We start from the raw sequence: 18,747 nt of genomic DNA, 5'->3' as shown, positions 1-18,747 counted from the left end.
CTTATTCAACGTGGCGCTAGAAGTTCTGGCCAGAGCAATCAGACAAGACAAAGAAATAAAAGGCATCTATATCGGAAAAGAAGAAGTAAAGCTATCACTTTTTGCTGATGATATGATCCTATACATCGAAAACCCGAAGGACTCCACAAAAAGATTATTAGAAACAATAAACCAATACAGTAAGGTCGCAGGATACAAAATTAACATACAAAAGTCCATAGCCTTTCTATATGCCAACAATGAAATATTAGAAAACGAACTCAAAAAAATAATCCCCTTCACGATTGCAACAACAACAAAAAAATACCTAGGAATAAACATAACAAAGAACGTAAAGGACCTATATAATGAAAATTACAAAGCATTGTTAAGGGAAATCGAAAAAGATACAATGAGATGGAAAAATATTCCTTGTTCTTGGATAGGAAGAATAAATATAATCAAAATGGCCATATTACCCAAAGCAATATACAAATTTAATGCAATTCCCATCAAAATCCCTATGAGATTTTTTAAAGAAATGGAACAAAAAATCATCAGATTTATATGGAACTATAAAAAACCCCGAATAGCCAAAACAATCCTAAGGAAAAAGAATGAAGCTGGGGGCATTACAATACCTGACTTTAAACTATATTATAGGGCCACGATAATCAAAACAGCATGGTATTGGCAAAAAAATAGACACTCAGACCAATGGAACAGAATAGAAAGCCCAGAAATAAAACCACATATATATGGTCAAATAATCTTTGATAAAGGGGCCAACAACACACAATGGAGAAAAGAAAGCCTCTTCAACAAATGGTGTTGGGAAAACTGGAAAGCCACATGCAAAAGAATGAAACTCGACTACAGCCTGTCCCCGTGTACTAAAATTAATTCAAAATGGATCAAAGACCTAAATATAAGACCTGAAACAATAAAGTACATAGAAGAAGAAATAGGTACTAAAATCATGGACTTGGGCTTTAAAGAACATTTTATGAACTTGACTCCAATGGCAAGAGAAGTGAAGGCAAAGATAAATGAATGGGACTACATCAGAATTAAAAGTTTTTGCTCAGCAAGAGAAACTGATATCAAAATAAACAGACAGCCAACTATATGGGAACTGATATTTTCAAACGACAGCTCAAATAAGGGCCTAATATCCAAAATTTACAAAGAACTCATAAAACTCAACAACAAACAAAAAAACAATCCAATAAAAAAATGGGAAGAGGACATGAACAGACACTTCTCCCAGGAAGAGATACAAATGGCCAACAGATATATGAAAAGATGCTCAGCTTCATTAGTTATTAGAGAAATGCAAATCAAAACTACAATGAGATACCACCTCACTCCTGTTAGATTAGCTATTATCAACAAGACGGGTAATAGCAAATGTTGGAGAGGCTGTGGAGAAAAAGGAACCCTCATTCACTGTTGGTGGGACTGTAAAGTAGTACAACCATTATGGAGGAAAGTATGGTGGTTCCTCAAAAAACTGCAAATAGAACTACCTTATGACCCAGCAATCCCTCTACTGGGTATATACCCCAAAACCTCAGAAACATTGATACGTGAAGACACATGTAGCCCCATGTTCATTGCAGCACTGTTCACAGTGGCCAAGACATGGAAACAACCAAAAAGCCCTTCAATAGAAGACTGGATAAAGAAGATGTGGCACATATACACTATGGAATACTACTCAGCCATAAGAAATGATGACATCAGATCATTTACAGCAAAATGGTGGGATCTTGATAACATTATAAGGAGTGAAATAAGTAAATCAGAAAAAAACAAGAACTACATGATTCCATACATTGGTGGAACATAAAAATGAGACTAAGAGACATGGACAAGAGTGTGGTGGTTACCAAGGGTGGGGGGGGGGGAGGGAGGACATGGGAGGGAGGGAGGGAGAGAGTTAGGGGGAGGGGGAGGGGCACAGAGAACTAGATAGAGGGTGATGGAGGACAATCTGACTTTGGGCGAGGGGTTTGCAACATAATTTGATGACAAAATAACCTAGACATATTTTCTTTGAATATATGTACCCTGATTTATTAATATCATCCCATTACCATTAATAAAAATTTATTTTTAAAAAAAAAAGATAAAAAAACCCATAAAAACAAAATCAAAATACCCACAAAAATAAGAATAAAAAATAAAAGAATTAAAGAAAATGAAATTCAAAAAAGAAAAAAGAATAAGAAGAAAAAAAGAAAAGGGAAAAAAATGAAAAAGAAGAAAAAACAATTTAAATTTTGAGAAATTTTTTTCTCCAGTAGGTGTTGCTGTATTATAAGTTTTAGCTCTGTGAAGTTCCTGGGCTGTCCTCTGCTGAGATATTGTTATTGCAATTTTGCAGGTAGGGCCACAGTCATGTTGGTGGGTGGGGCATGTTGTGAGAGCTTTATGGCTTCAGCTTTCCAGCTTTATGGCTCTAGCAATGGCAATCTCAAGCTTCTGGGTACTCCTCCCCACATATCAACAGACCTTGGGACCAGACATGGAACATCTCTGTTCTTCAGAGGAGAGAGTAGCTCTGGAGAGCTAGCTGTGGGGTTTGTCTCTGCCATTCTTGGTATAGCAAGGTAAGAGAAGTGGGGTCTGGGAGGCTGGGGGCCATACTTTAGCTTTCACTGTCTCTGCCAAGTATGAGTTGCAGGCAGACCATGGGAATACTAGCCATGAATCCATGCTCTGGCCACTTTGGTTTATTTCCCCCTCTGCCCCTCTGTCTCACTGCTATTTGAAGCAGAAGGAGAAATAGTCACTCTGAGTTTCCCTTTCTGTACCTCTCAGACAAAATCCAGAGAGCCCGAGCTTCCTTCCTCTCTGTAGTCCAGCAGAGAAAAATAAAACCCAGTCACTCTGGGTTTGTTTCTTCCCTAAAGCTGATAATAAACTAATGTATTTTATCTTCTGTCCTCCTTTTCACTCCATCCCACCTTTAGTACATTTAGTGCCTGTGAGCCCAGCTGGGGTTCCTTCACTGTTATAATTGTGCAGTTTGTTGAAATTTCAAGGGGAGAGATTAGAAGTATCTTTCATGCTGCCATTACTCTGACGTCATCCTCCGTCATATTCTCATGGTTCATCTTATGATATCAAGCAAGCATTTTCCTATACCTTGCCAACTTTTCCTCAATTTGCATCTGTTTCCATTACAATGTCATGAAATATCTTTGAGAATTCATTTAATATAGGCTTTTATTGCCGGCATCACTTTATCCAGGACATCTTCATCTTTTTGTCATAACCACTTCCCTCCTTTATGCAGTTAAATTGACATTCACTAAGTTTCTCTGACTGCCTATCTAGAATTTATCCAATGGCAGCAGTGTCAACATTCCCAAGATTGCTTTTATAAGTTTATGTTCAATTCACATTCCACTTCTAGTGTTATCAATTTTTATTTCTTTGTTGAACTTTACTCCTTGTTGGTTAATTCCCTCTCTTGGCTGTCCATTTTTATCAAATGTCACATATGCTTATCATTCAGAGATAAGGAGGCAATATAACTATACACTTTACAGTCTGTGCATAAACTGAATAACAGGTGCACAATGACCAGTCATAGACAGGCTTTGAAGGAATGTGGTCAGCCACTAATCATAATGTGCCTCTGTTTTTTATCTAGTAATTTATAGACTGAAGAGTTAGCTTGGACTTTATACAATCACACTTCATATGCCATGGGAGTCAAAATTTGAATCCTGTGGTTAGAGGATTGGTGTAATTTAATTGAACCTAGTAACTAAAATTCACGCATATTAGAAATGTGCAAAGTAGGACTTCCTGGGTCTATGTCTGTGTGATTATCATAATTCAGAATGGGAATAGGAGAAAAGTTGTATAAGAGATGCTGGGATAAGTGATAACTTCTGTGGAATAAAGCAATGCTTATATCTGTCACAGTATACTCCAACATAAATCCCATGATGTTTGAAAAGTTAAACATAAAAGCTATAAGAAAATTATAAGTGAGGAGGCCCTGGCCTATTGGCTCAGTAGTAGAGTATCACCCAGGGTGTGGATGTCCTAGGTTCAATTCCTGGTCAAGGCAAACAGAAGAAGAGCCCATCTGCTTCTCCACCCTTCCCCCTTTCATCTCTCTCTCTCTCTCCCCCTCCTGCAGCCATGGCTTAATTGGAGTGAGTTGGCCTAGGGTGCTGAGAATGGCTCCATGGCCTCCACCTCAGGCAGGCTTGGTTGTTCAACAATAGAGCAATGCCCCAGATAGGAGAGCATTGCCCTCTAGTGGGCTTGCTGGGTGGACCCCAGTCGAGGTACATGTAGGAATCTGTCTCTGCCTCCCCTCCTCTCACTGAATTATAAAAAGAAATTATAAGTAAGATTCAACATGGTTTGGAGAAGATATAAATTGAGATAGAAAATGCTCAGAATAATGTGGTTTGTAATGGTCAAGCTCATAACCAGTAAATTTTATTAAAGTGCTTTCTTTATATCTCATCTCATTTTATCCTTTCCACATCTTGAAATATAGCTAGCAAAGATAGCACATAAGTGATAATATCTTTGTTCTCATGAAACAAAGTTGAAGTGTTTAGGTTTGAAGTAAGTAACTTGATGTCTACAATCAACTTTTAGTTTAGCCAAAAGAGATATATATCTATATATAGTGGACATATAGGCAGACAGACAAATAGCAAATAATTACATATTAATAGCTGATCAATCTAAAAAGATATTGGTTCTTAGCACACTATTTTTCTGCTCTTCTATGGGTTTAACACTTTTTAAAATGCAAAATTTGGAAAAATAAAGGATCTATAGTGCATTGTTTAAATGGATACTTAACTAATTTTTTTTTGTAAATTCTGGTTTTTTTCATGGCTTTCTTTAATGAAATCTAGGGGAAACCACATCAATGTGCACCATTAGTCTATTTTGTGCTATTGGAATTAAATATTTACTATAGTCCAGCTGTCTTTTAGAGGGACAAATGCTTTTAAAGGTTCATATTGACACCTCTTTCTCTTAGTTAAGAGCTAACAAAAATAGCTCTGCTCTTGAGACTGAGGGTGCTCGCGAGTTTTTAGTAGCTTGGAGAGAGGTAAATCATCATTTCCCAGTTTACAGTTTGTATCAACTAATATCACTGCTGGTATGCATAGACCTCAGATACCATTCAGGACCTCAATCTGTCTGGGATCAAAACAACTTCAATCAAAATTCCATTTTGAATCTCAAGATTGGATAATTTCATCAGCTCACCTTTCTTATATGACTAGAGCCAGTTATTTTTCTTTTTGAAAATTCGTTGTCTATTTTTATGGGCCCTGCTCTGAAAGCAAGGGAGGCTGAATCTATAGATTGCATAAACTGGTGTCCTTTGACCACTGGCTTCCAGTTGGGCTTAGACAGTGGAAACACAGGAGGGAAGAAAGGGAAAGAGATTGGGGTATTTATTTCCCACCAGCTCCCTACTTGGAGTTACATTTCTAACAGAAGCAGCATCCTTCTGTAGTTGTAGCACCTCCACCCTCACTTCCATGATGCCAATTCTCACCTTCTTATGGTCCTTTAAGCCCAGGAGTACCAGGGCTGTACGTGTTGCTGGTTTTTCGGTGCCCTGACATTCTTTGTTGGTCCCATAATCCTGCTCACACCTCAGTGAATAGTCCTTTCACTTAAGTTCTCCTCAGTTGAATAATTTGAATCAGACTCTATTGACTGTCAAGACCCTGGCTGATATATTGGTCATCTTTCCTTTTCTTTACCATCAAACTATACCATGCTCAATTTCCTATGCCTGATATATATTTCGCACCATTTACCTGAGTCTTGACACTTTCCAATGTTTACACCGGGGAACCAGGCAATAGTTATCAAACATTTCTCTATCTTTATTTTTCATCACAGAATGCATCCTCTCTGCCAAACACATGTGCATGCATGCACATGCACACGCGCGCGTGCGCGCGCACACACACACACATCCCTTAATAATAAAATGATTTCTCCCTGATGGTACTTCTTTTTTTACAGCTTTCTTGTGGGAAACAGCTCATCACTCCACACCCAACATGCATAGACAGGATTCCCAATTATCTCTCTCTCCCCACAGCTGTTTGTAAACCAATACACCACCACCTTCATATAAAAATTATTTTTACTTTAAGACTCATTGCAGTCTTATAATAGCTTATTTTCCTTTTCCTCCATCATTTACTCATCTTTTTATTCTTTGAGAATATTGCCATTTAGGTGAAAATGATCCCTTCTTCACTACCTTAGGTGACTTGGAAGTCCCTTGATGCAATCAATGTCATTCAAGTTCACCTCCATTTCAGTGAAGCTGAACACACCTATGGTTAAGGTATAGGTTCAGGTACAAGGGACAGATTTCTAACATGACAGTGGCTTACACAACTTCAAGCGGTTATGTTGGCTATGACCTATGAAATCTTTATGGGCCCAGATGCCTTCTTTGTGGCTCTGCCATCTATAGGTTATTGTGCTTGTCTACATGGGCCATGATGGCTCCCTGCCACATCTACCTTTTAGTCAGCAGTGTTTCAGGTGAGAACAACAGTAGAGAGCATTACGCTTCTTCCAGGGCACGGCCAAGATTGTGCATATTACTTCTCAGTTAGCATTTACAGGTATGACTTTGTCATATGGCTGTGCAAAGTTATAAGGGAGGCTAGAAGCACATTCTTTATTTGTGGTGACTGTGAGTCTAGCTAAAAATTCTATTGTTAAGGGAGAAAGAATAAACTGTATACTGGGCTACTCCTAGAAATTTCTGCCACATTTCACATCCTAGACATTAACATCACCCAAACCTACCCACTATGACATTCTAATCTCGATTCTCTAAAAATCATCTCTTTTCCACATATTTATCTCATTCATTAAATCCAACTAAATTTATTTGTGGACAAAAATAAGACTAGAGTCCACTGACCCCCCTCCATATTAGTTTGGGTTTTCAGACAAATCCTGTAGCCAGCTGAGACTTCATGATGCATTTCTTTCTCTCCTGTTCATTCCTCTGCCACACTGAAATGAAAAGACTCCAATGCTGGATAAGCCCAGCTCTCTGCCTTTTCTTTCTTGCGCATGGGTGGCTGAGCTCCTGCAAAAACATGGGTTGGTCTCGTGACACATTAAAGGTTGCCATTGTCTGCTGGGCTTCAGTGTTGCCTGGAAACCCTCTGAGTGTCCCTCAGCCAGCTCCTTCTTCAGTTTTCCACAGGGAGCATTTCACTTTCCTCAGGCCTCCAGCGGCACCATGTCCTGCTTCTGTCCAGGAGCTGATGGTGTAAGCTTCCTACTGCTGCTGTAACCAATTACCACAAATTCAGTGACTTCAAACAACAGGGCTTTACTCCCTCACAGTTCTGCAGGTCAGAAATCTCAAGTCAAGGTAGCAGGAGGGTTAAATTCCTTCTGCCAACTTCAGAAGATCTGTTTCCTTACTTTACAGCTTCTGGAGGCCGCCTGCCTTCTGGGACCCCTTTCTCACCTTTCTCAAATCACTATGATCTTAGTTTCTGTTTTCATACCTCTTACTCTTTTTGCCTTCTGCATTCCTCTTATCTCAAGGCCCTTGTGATTACACTGGGCCAAACTGAATAATGCAGCTAATCTCCCTGTTTGAAGATTGTTAACTTGATCACATTTGCAAAGTGCTTTGCCGTATAAGGGAACATATTCAGATTTCAGGGATTTGGACATGGACACCATTGGGGGCCATTACTATACTCATCCTACCACTGTGACCTTTTGTCCCACTTCACAGACAAAATACAGGCATTGGGAAGGAATTTCCCCAATATCATTTCTGGTTCCTTGGGTTTTCGTATTCACTCTAACCTCTCTCTTTCCAGTGTCAATGGAGAGGCTGTTCTTCCCGTCAGAGGCTGACCTTCCAACCTTTTGCTGTACCTCAAATTTCTTTACTTTATTAATGATTTTCACCTTAAATTCTTCCTTGTTTGCTATTCATATTGCTACCTCAGCTTTCTTTTGGTTTATTTATTGCTAGTGTAGGTCATTCTTTTAATAGTTAGCTTTTTATGCCGTTATACTATAGTGGTTCATTCTGTAAACACCTGGATGTATAAAAATATAGCAAGTTCTGCTATCACATGACATAAGCATCCCTAGAAATCACAAGACTGTGCAAAACTGGGCAGTAAAAAAATCACGGGGCTTGTAAGCACAATGGGTTTAAGAGGTACAAATACTCAAACACTCCATCAGTAGCATATTCTTTGAAAAAAAGAGAAAACAAGAGTAGCACAGTTTTAAACAGTCAAGAAATGTAGAAATACTGCAACAGATTGGATATTTTACCTTGAAAAACACCTGCAGTTTGCTTGGGGAAGCGGCTGTCAGAGGGTTGTGGCTTGCCGGGTACTGTGACATGGAGGAAGGGGGGTTGCCTGGCATCAGAAGGAAGGTTGTCACATCACTGTGGATGGCGTGGCTCATAACACATGTGGTGAACCGAGTTGCTGGTAGACATTTGAAGCCTGTGTATCCCTGTGCTGGTCTAGCTGTGTAAAGTTTTTCGCATTCCACTAGTCTCTTTCATGGACAAATATCACACAAAAGCAAGAGTGAAAGTTGTGTTATGTTCCAAATGTCCCTTAATGTATCAATCACGTTGGAATGAATTCCAATTTCTAAAAGAAGCATTAGAGCAAACTTAACTGTACATGCTGCATACTCAGTATTCTCATAGGCAAGTTTAAATTTATATTTCTTATGATTACTAATATATTAAAACTAATTTCTTTCATTTTACCTTGTGTTTTCTATGATTTATTTTTTCTTTTGTTCTCCCAGTCATCTGTTAAATTTATTAAATCCTCCTTTCCCCCCCTTTTTTCTTTACTATTTTATTTATATTCTTTTTGTTGCCATCCTTAAATTTTAAAGTGCCTTTTCTACTCTAAAGTCAGTCAGTACGCCTATCACCTCCTGCACAAGTCCCTTGGAACACTGAACCATCTAAGAAAACTCCTGCATCTTCCCTATTATTGTTTCACTTATAACTTCACTTTGTTTTTAAACACGCATGCTTTTTATTAGATTTTTCTAGTCAACCATCACCAGACTTACTGCTGCATTTTACAAATATCTTTGTTCAACTATTACTTCTTGCCTATCACTCCCTTTTTCTGAGTTCAATTTCCTTCAGCAATTATGTCAGGATGGGCTTGTAGGCAACAAACTTCATTATGAAAATATTTTGATTTAGTCCTTCCTCTTCAGGGAACATTTAACTTGCCATGGAGTCTTGGATTTTCTTTTCCCCTTCAGCACTTGGAAGATGTTATTTTTATTTTTTTTGTCTCTAACATCTGTTGTTGATAAGAAATCTGCTGTCAGTAGCTTTTCAGGGTTCTCTATATCCATGATGTCTGTGATTTTATTACTAATGCAGTATGGATTTCTTTGACATCCTGCTGAGGATTTAGTGTGTTGTCTCTCTCTAAAGACTCACAACTGCATTGGAAATTGTTCATCACTATTCCTTTCAACAGTATCTCTCCCTCCTCCTCTTTAGTCTTTCAAATTCCCGTCAGATGAGTACTGAGGCTTTTCATTACGTTTTCATATCTCTCCATTTCTCTTTCAGATTCCGCATCTCTTTATCTCCCTGTGCTGCATTCTGGGTCACGTCTTCAGATAATTCAGTTTACTATTTCCCTATTTAGCTCTCTAGTCTTATGTTTAACCTATTTATTCCTTTTTAAAAAATTTTGAAGTCCCGGGTTTGATTCCCGGCCAGGGCACAGAGGAGAAGCACCCATCTGCTTCTCCACCCCTCCCCCTCTCCTTCCTCTCTGTCTCTCTCTTCCCCTCCCGCAGCCAAGGCTCCATTGGAGCAAAGAGGGCCCGGGCGCTGGGGATGGCTCCTTGGCCTCTGCCCCAGGCACTAGAGTGCCTCTGGTCACAACAGAGTGACGCCCGGAGGGGCAGAGCATCGCCCCCTGGTGGGCGTGCCGGGTGGATCCCGGTCAGGTGCCATGTGGGAGTCTGTCTGACTGTCTCTCCCCGTTTCCAGCTTCAGAAAAATACAAAAAAAAAAAATTAATAAACTCTTGCTACTCTCAATGTTAATTTTATCTAATCATTCTTTATTGATAATGCTCTCCAATAACCATAGTATTTTGTTCCTTCATTTCTAAACAAATTTATTTATTTTTTATTTATTTATTTTTGTGAGGTGAGAGAGAGAGAGAAGAGGGGAGGAGTAGGAAGCATCAACTCCTGTATGTGCCTTAACCAGGCAGGCCTGGGATTTTGAACTGGTGACCTCAGTGCTCCAGGTCAACACTTTATCCACTGCACCACCACATGTCAGGCAACAAATTTATTTCAAAGTCTCTTTCAGAATGCTCCAATATCTGAATTCTGTCACTTCTCATCCTTTCTGACCCTCAGGGTAGGGTTTGCTCCCTCACATAGTCATCTCCTCGTGTGTTGTTTTTCGGCAGGAATATTTCCCACAGGACATTAGTCACAAAGAAACCTACGCCCTGTGACCTTGAGGTTCTGATTTCTTAGGAAAGACTCTTTTTCCAGCATAGTTCAGAGCGGACGCCCCGCTCCATGTTCATTCAAAGATAGGGCAACCCCTTCCTCAGAAGTGGATTAAGGTTGGTTGAGGCCCCGGGTGCAGAAGAAAATATTGGGCCCCTTAAAAAAAAAAGGGAGAGACAGGGAAAATAAAAATACATGTTAACCATATCTTTAAATAGATAAAAAATATTATGTACTATTAATGTTAAAATTGCACATGTGAAACCAAACTTGGTGTCATTAGAAAAAATGTAAAGTTGGGGTTTTGCGGGGCCCTTCAGAAGTCGAAGCCCAGGGTGCACACCCCGTGCGCTCGCCGTTAAATCTGCCGCTGCCCTTCCTGATGTCCAGCTTTACACAGGGTGCTGTTTGGTATAGAACCTTCACTTCAGATCTTACATCAAACATTAGCCTCCAGAGGATTCCCTTTTCATCGTGTGGTCCTTTGGTGTTGCTAGCTCAGCACAGCACTTTATGGTTTTCTCTTCATTTTTGATGCCTGAAATTCTACTTTCCATGTCTTAATGCTTAACTGTGTGTTTAAAATAAACTTTCCAAATTATCTAACATCTATACATATAGGTAGGTAGATGACAGATAAGTAGATACAGATTAGAAATCTTCCTGTGTCTGTTTTGTTTGTCACATTGCCCAGAAGACTTTTCAAATACTATTTATCTGTGGCTAACTCCCAAGTCTCTATTTCCAACCCAGACCTGCTGATTTGAGCTCTAGAGCCATGTCACACCACCTACAAACCTCCACCTGGACACAGCATAATCATCTAAACCCAGAACATCCCCAAACCCCAACTCTGCAACTCTTTTCTCCATGTCCCTACCTTAATAAGTGACAACACCATGGGCCACAGTGCCCAACCTAAAACCCTGGAAATCATCTTTGGTTTCTCCTTGTACCTCTCTCTCTTCCTTCAGGGTTAATTTCTCTGAGGATGACAAACCATCTCAGTTTTACCAGGATCAAGCTGGACAAGCTGCTCACTTTTTTTTGTTGTTGTTGTATTTTTCTGAATTGAGAAGCAGAGAGGCAGAAAGATAGACTCCCGCATGTGCCCTACTGGGATCCATTAGTATGCCCACCAGGAGGCGATGCTCTGCCCATCTGAGGCATTGCTCCATTGCAACTGGAGCCATTATAGCTTCTGAGGCAGAGGTCATGGAGCCATCCTCAGTGCCCGGGCCAACTTTGCTCCAATGGAGCCTTGGCTATGGGAGGGGAAGAGGGAGACAGAGAGAAAGTAGAGAGGGAAAGGTGGAGAAGCAAATGGGTGCTTCTCTTGTGTGCCCTGGCCAGGAATCAAACCCAGGGCTTCCACATGCTGGGCTGACACTCTACCACTGAGCTAGCCAGCCAGGGCCCAAGCTGCTCATTTTAATTTTGCCCCTAAGTGTTTCTCAAAATCCTTCACTTCCCTTTGTATGCACTGCTTTACTTCAGACAACCTCAAACACCAGGATTCCTCCAATGGCTCTTCCTCAATTCCACCTGTGTCTAGTCTTAGCCTTGCCCATACATTCTTCATATTTTGAATAAAATAGTCCTTTAGGGATACATCTAGTTAGCCTCAAATTAAGTCATTCACTGGCTCTTATAGTCTCAAGGATAGTATCTAACTTTTTAACATAATCCACTGCACATCTCTCCAGAATGTGGCTCCTGCCTGCCCACCACACTGGCTCCAGTCATGTTGGAAGACTCACAATTCCTCAGATATGCAATGGAATTGGGTCCTTCTGGCCCTTCCAAATAGGCTGCTCTTTTGCCCCGGACTGCTCTTTTTAGGCTCTTTGCCTGATGACTGCCTAATTTTCATTCAAAATTTAGCTCTTATATGTCTTTCTCTAGCTCATCTCTTCAGGAAAGCTGATTTTGAACCCCTCCCCTACCCAGCTTGAATAAAATGTCAGCTTTGTACGAGTCATAAATTGCCTCTGCTTGCAGCTACCAAAGCACTTATCTCATCATGTTATAATTATTTATGTGCTTCTCTCTCTATTAGACCATGGAATTATTGAAGAAAAAGGATGTGATTTCTTCTTTGTAATTCTGCTGCTTAGGATATGCCCACCATATGTTCCATGAATGAACAGGAACTGGGAGCTTGATGGTGTGAGAAACAGGCCTGGCTGTCCCTTAATAAGCCACTTAATTTCTCTGTTCTCAGTTTCTTGACCTCACTTTGCTTGGCTGCTCCTTCTCCCCCTTCAGGGTTCAGCTCACATGTCACTGTCTCTAAGAAACCTTTCCTGATCCCCCTCCCCCCCATGGCAAGGTTAGGGGCTGCTCTGATGAAATCCCACAGCACCCCATGCTGCCCCTGTCTTTTTGTCTGTAACTCCCATTAGTGGAGGAGTCACTTCTGTCTTGTTTATCTCTATGTTTCAGCTTCGAGCACAATGCCTGGCACACAGTGGATGGTCAGTAAGTAACTGCTGGATCAATAAGCTATACAAACTACAAGACGTCAAACAGAAGAGCATGATCACTAAGATACCTTCAGGCTCTTACCCTCTGGCAAGCAGAGATAAAGCTCTGTATTCCTACAGTGACCAAGAAGCATTTAATGATGTTCGCTGCTTTTGAAAACCCTCTGAATGTCATGGCTTCAACCTTCATTGAGGCAGACACACATTCCATCAAGTTTGGGCCCAAAGTGAGAGCACTGTAAGGCAGAAAGCTGGATAAACAAAAACAGGGTTGCCTAACAGTGAAGCCAGAGAAAGAAGGAATCCTAACAGCAAAACCCTAAGAGCAAAACTATGTGTTTCTCATGAGTGTGGAAGAGGATACATTCAGAAGACTCGCTGCTAGCCCACAACAAGCCAGTGAAACCTGGGGAAGGCCAAGGATGTTCTAGTCTGACCTTATTCACACCACCTACTCTGCCACAGTGGCAGGGCAAGCCCACAGGTCAGTCCTCACAGGCAGACCCGGCACTCGGTGTGCTCAGGCCCTGCTCCTGCCCCTGCTGACTGGAGAACCACCTGTCTCTCTCCACAGGCACGCCCACCTCCACCCCAACTGAGCCTCCCTGACCGTCCAGACTCCTTCTTTTCACTCACCTCTCACTTCCCACAAAGCCCTGCAACTGGGGCCTACTCTCTAGCCTACTTTCCCTCCAACACACTCTTCCATATTGGCAAATAGAGAACGTTCAGTTATCATCCCCGGCAGCAGCATCTTGTTTTTTCCATTCCTATACATGTTCACTTGATCCTTCCTGAACGAGTCGCTTCTGTGTTCATCAATTACCACCAGGGCTTCCTGTCCTTTATCCTCTGGAACACAGCTCCGTGGTAGAATAATTTTACATCTAAAGAGAAAATGGGTGATTAAGACTTTGTCAAATATTTTTACTTAAATTATTCATCAAAAATCTTTCTCAAGTCAGAACTCAAACTTTCAAATGGCCAGACAAGCTTCCCAAAGAATTCTTTTGGGAGAATTACTTGGATCCTAGAGATTTTTTTACTTGTTTCTATTATTGCAGTTGTGTTTCCATTTCTTCCACTTATGAAGGAGTGCATAATGTAGAAAATGTGTTACAGTAAAACATAAATCTCTGTCAAAAGGGCTAATTTTAGAACTCCTGTGGATAGGTGAATGATGAAAAAGAGGAAAGCACTGAGAAAAACAAAAATTACTTCTGTAGGGGCTCATGTGTGAGTCTTGAGGAAAAAGTGACTGAAAACAAATGGGAGGAGCTGTTTTCACACTGTGAGAGATTGTGGTGCAAAGAGGGTCACCCAAAAGGAGGGGTGGACATTGCCTCAGTTTCTTCTTAGACTTGCAGTCCATGTGGCCTGTTGGAGTTAGAGACCTTTGAGAATGGCTGCTTACTGGTGGACAGCAGGGACGGAGGATGATGGCAAGCCTCTCTAAGGAGGACACGAGCAAAGACACAGCAAGCACTATGTGATAGCTGGCAGAATTTGTTAATAAGCACCTATGAGATAGTCTCACTTCTAGAAATAATTGCAGGAGAGTTGGGAGGGGCCAGAGGTCCTTCTAATAACAAATGGGGCCAAGAACCATTGTAATAAGGTTTATTATGGTTAATACGACTGTGCGTTCAAGCGTGGCCTCTATAGACAGAAGTTATATCTTGGAGAATCTAGTCTATGGTTATTGAATTTTGATGTATTGTTCATCTGTATAATAAAATAATCATCATCCAGAAAACAGAGCCAGTAAGGCATCTGCAGCATGACTGCCCAACCACCGGCACAGCCATACCTCAAAATATGTGCCAATTTCCAAGGGTTGGGCTAGTCCCACTGAAGAAAAAGAACCAATGTTGAAGTTAGTTAAATTCCTGCAGACAAACACTGTTTATGGCTTGATATAGCCAACTTAGAATGGCACATTCACAAACGTGTGTGAATGGCTGTAGGTGAGAAAAATGTCAAGTGAAGAGAGGTCCTAGAAGCTATGTATAAGCCAGCATCAGTAGAAACCGAATTTGTTCATTTTTTTTAATGGCATCTTTCCTGGAGCTGAAAAAAAGACATGTAAGAGCAAATAAGTTTGGATTGCTCCAAATCCCCTGCTCTGGGCAGAGTCTCCTGGATGAGCCGCAGTAGATAGCAAGAGGGAAAGCAGTAAAGCCTGGGAGCAAAGCAAAGGACACACCAAATGTGCATGTTTGGGGACCCTATGACTGATGCCCAGCTCATGCAAAAGAAGGTTTTGGAATTGTGGCTACAATACACTATTGAGATGGTACTCCAGTGGTAGATCCTTGAGGCAGGGAAGGGAAGAAACTGATAGAAAGCCAATGTTTTCTGCACTAGAGGTACACATAGCCTCAGGTTACTGCAGCCTTGGCTGTGAGTTAAAAAACCATGTGGTGATTTAACACTGCATCAAAATGTGGCCTCAACCCCCAACCAACTAGATCTATACCAAAAGCTCGAATTACAAAATCAGTGAAGAAAAGCCACAATTGGAGACTGGCCAAAACTGGCTTATTGGGAACCTTTGATGACAGAGGCTATTGTGGACACTGGGATTCTATTAAAGTCTCAAGGCCTGTTAAGATTCTCACTGCCACTGTTAATTAGGAAGAGCAAATGAATAGACAGGAAAGCATAAGAATGCAGATGCCCTCCTCCAGGTTATAGTGATGGAAGTTGAAGTGAATATGTCCCAGCAATCTGAGATCATTGTTGGGGTTGTTAATCTATTTTTAGGGAACAGGATCAATCAAGCCCCATCCTTATTAATGAGGAGTCTCTCTCTCTCTCTCTCTCTCTCTCTCTCTCTCTCTCTCTCTCACACACACACACACACACACACACACACTAGCAGGTTAGAGATCAAGAAAAGAGATGATGTTGCAATGCAAGGCCAAAAGCCATCTGCTGCAGAATTGCCCCTTGCTTAAGAGAGATCAGGCTGTTATTCTATTTAGGCTTTCAGCTGGTTGGATGAGGCCCACCCACATTGTGGGAGCACAATCTGCTTTACTCATAGTCTACTGATTTAAATAAATCTCACCCAGAAACATTTAAGGTAATGTTTAACCACATATCTAAATACCATGGCCCAACCAATTTGACACATAAAATTAACCATCCTTGTATATATTCAACTTTTGTAGGTAATACTAAACTATTTGCCAAAGTGGCTGTACTAACACAGGGTCATATGGATGGAAGCCTTCAGCTTCTCATTAAGATAGAGTTGATATTGATACACAGCCTATTTTATATTTCAAGGGTGAATAGCCACACATACCTCTCCCCTCTTACAATGCCCAAAGAAGTGAAAGCTAGGCTGAAAGAAGGCCTTGCTTCTTAATGCTCAGTGTCAAGTGTAGTTTTCAAGTCTTTCTTGCAACCAACATCAGACCAGGTTTCTACTATGACAGAATGAGGTATCTGTGGCTGCATGTGGGCTTCTACCCATGTTTCCCATCAGTGAATGAGGTCACAGTCCACACAGTTGCCCAATCAGAATCCTGGATTTTTTACCCTTGACTTCTCCATCTGTTTATAACTAATTACCACTAATTTCTGTTGCCTTTGCCTCTTATGATTCTCCCAAACACATCTGTGTCGCTCTATCCTTTCTGAAACTACAGAAGTTCAGGCAGTCCCTTGCCTAGTCTACTGCAAGGACATCCTAACTGGACCCCTGCCTCAGGACTTATCCAATCCATCCCATTCTGGACTCTGGGAAGCCAGAATAATTTTCTAATAAATATATATTAAATTATCACTCTCCTGCTTAAAATCTCCACTTTGACATAGGAAAAATTCTTTGCTCCTGAATAAGGTTTACAAGGTTTAGTAAGATGACAACCTTCACCTGGTTTTTCTTTACCTCCGTCTCCTACCTCCTTCCTTCCATGTTGCCCTCACACAGGTTCAACCGCAGAGCACATTTGTCAATATCACAAATGATTCACATTCTTTCCAGCTTCCTGGCTTTCATGCAAATAATCCCCTCTGCCTACAATACTCCTCGCTCTCCACCCTCTTTATCTGATTCCTCCTAATCCTTTCTGTTCCTCAAGTTCAGTTGCATATTCCTTCTCCTGGGCACACCGAAAAGTAAACTTCTCAGTCGTAGTAGAGTTAGGTGGAGACAAGCTGCTAGCTTTTACCAGTAAAATGTGACCAGAAGTGATAGGAGTCATTTCCAGCCTGAAGTAGTAAAATCTACTGCCCAATTCTCGAGTCTCTTGGTTTCTCTTGTCCTGACAAATTCAGAGGCCTCAAGTGGAGAGGGCAGATCTGTGGATTGAAGAGGCAGGATCTCTGAGTGGCCAGAAGGAAGAAAGTTGCCCAAGCCCACAGCAGGCTTTGTGAGAAAAAAACAAGAGGTTTTTTTGTTCCACACTAAGTTTGAGGGATGTTTGTCATCACAGTATGGGCTAGCACCCTCTGACTAATATAGAAGATGGTATAGGAGGGGACTACCTCAGCAAAAGCCTAATATATGTGGCTTAGCAGATGGATGGCAAAGGTAAGAAAACTGACATTCAAGGCTGAGGAAATGTTAATCCATGTTATAGGCAGAAAACTATTTAGTAAAATTGCTGACTGTGGTTGCTTGGTAACAACTTCCCTAATGAAGTTTTGTCTGTCATGGAAAAAATTGAAAAAAAAAAGAGAAATTTAAGAATATGTGTTGTTTATTATTTGACTGCATTTGGCAAAGGTTAAGAGGAGATGAAGCCAGTAAAAAATTAAGTAGAAATGAAAGAGAATAGATAGTTCAAAAATGCATGGCTTTGAAGAACTGGAAAAGCCAAATTCTTTTATAATCCAAGCAGGAATAGATTAAGAAAGTCTCGGCATGGCAAAAGCCCATTAAAATTCAGTTTGTCAGGCCCTGGCCGGTTGGCTCAGTGGTAGAGCGTCAGGCTGGCGTGCAGGAGTCCCGGGTTCGATTCCCGGCCAGGGCACACAGGAGAAGCGCCCATCTGCTTCTCCACCCCTCCCCCTCTCCTTCCTCTCTGTCTCTCTCTTCCCCTTCTGCAGCTGAGGCTCCATTGGAGCAAAGATGGCCCTGGCGCTGAGGATGGCTCTGTGGCCTCTGCCTCAGGCACTAGGATGGCTATGATCGCAACAGAGTGGTGCCCCGGATGGGCAGAGCATCGCCCCCTGGTGGGCGTGCCGGGTGGATCCCGGTCGGGCGCATGCGGGAGTCTGTCTGACTGCCTCCCCGTTTCCAGCTTCGGAAAAATGCAAAATAAATAAATAAATAAATAAATAAATTCAGCTTGTCAGTGATCAGATTAAGTGCGAAGCCTTTCCACAGAAGCTCAACAGTCTCCATTGAGAGAGTCTGGGAGATGACAAAGAAAGTAGATATGAAAACTGTGTCTTATAAAGAACTGTGAGTATAGGTACAGACACAAGGAATGGATTAGAATCAAATGCGTTTTTGAAAGAGATGAACTGCCAAAGAAACCAATGATTGAGAAAGAAAGAAAGAAAATCGTGAATGTTCAAGACTTAACATTGAGTTCCCATCTTACAGGAGTGACAACTGTGCAGTACTCAAGGAGGTATACCTCTCCATGTTCAATTCAGATGTGGCCACAAAGGTGAATGAAAAATGAGAGAAGCTCCAAGAAGGTAGGAATGAGGAGCCACAGTCTGTACTGAGCCACAAAGCAGAATCAGGGTCTCAGCAGAGAATCCT

At 41.2% G+C, this 18,747-nt stretch overlaps 1 long non-coding RNA gene across 1 annotated transcript; it reads left to right on the top strand.

The window, feature by feature from the left end:
• The first annotated feature begins 2,489 nt into the window (after positions 1-2,489).
• On the top strand, positions 2,490-18,682 carry LOC136328777 (uncharacterized). The gene is made up of 3 exons (XR_010730100.1): positions 2,490-2,594; positions 12,976-13,500; positions 18,583-18,682. It is a non-coding gene; the product is annotated as an uncharacterized lncRNA (long non-coding RNA).
• The last annotated feature ends 65 nt before the right edge of the window (positions 18,683-18,747 follow it).

The sequence above is a fragment of the Saccopteryx bilineata genome, chromosome 3, assembly GCF_036850765.1.
Source record: "Saccopteryx bilineata isolate mSacBil1 chromosome 3, mSacBil1_pri_phased_curated, whole genome shotgun sequence".
Lineage (NCBI taxonomy): Eukaryota > Metazoa > Chordata > Mammalia > Chiroptera > Emballonuridae > Saccopteryx > Saccopteryx bilineata.
The sequence above is the reverse complement of the archived record's forward strand: the minus strand, read 5'-3'. Positions and strand labels throughout refer to the sequence as shown.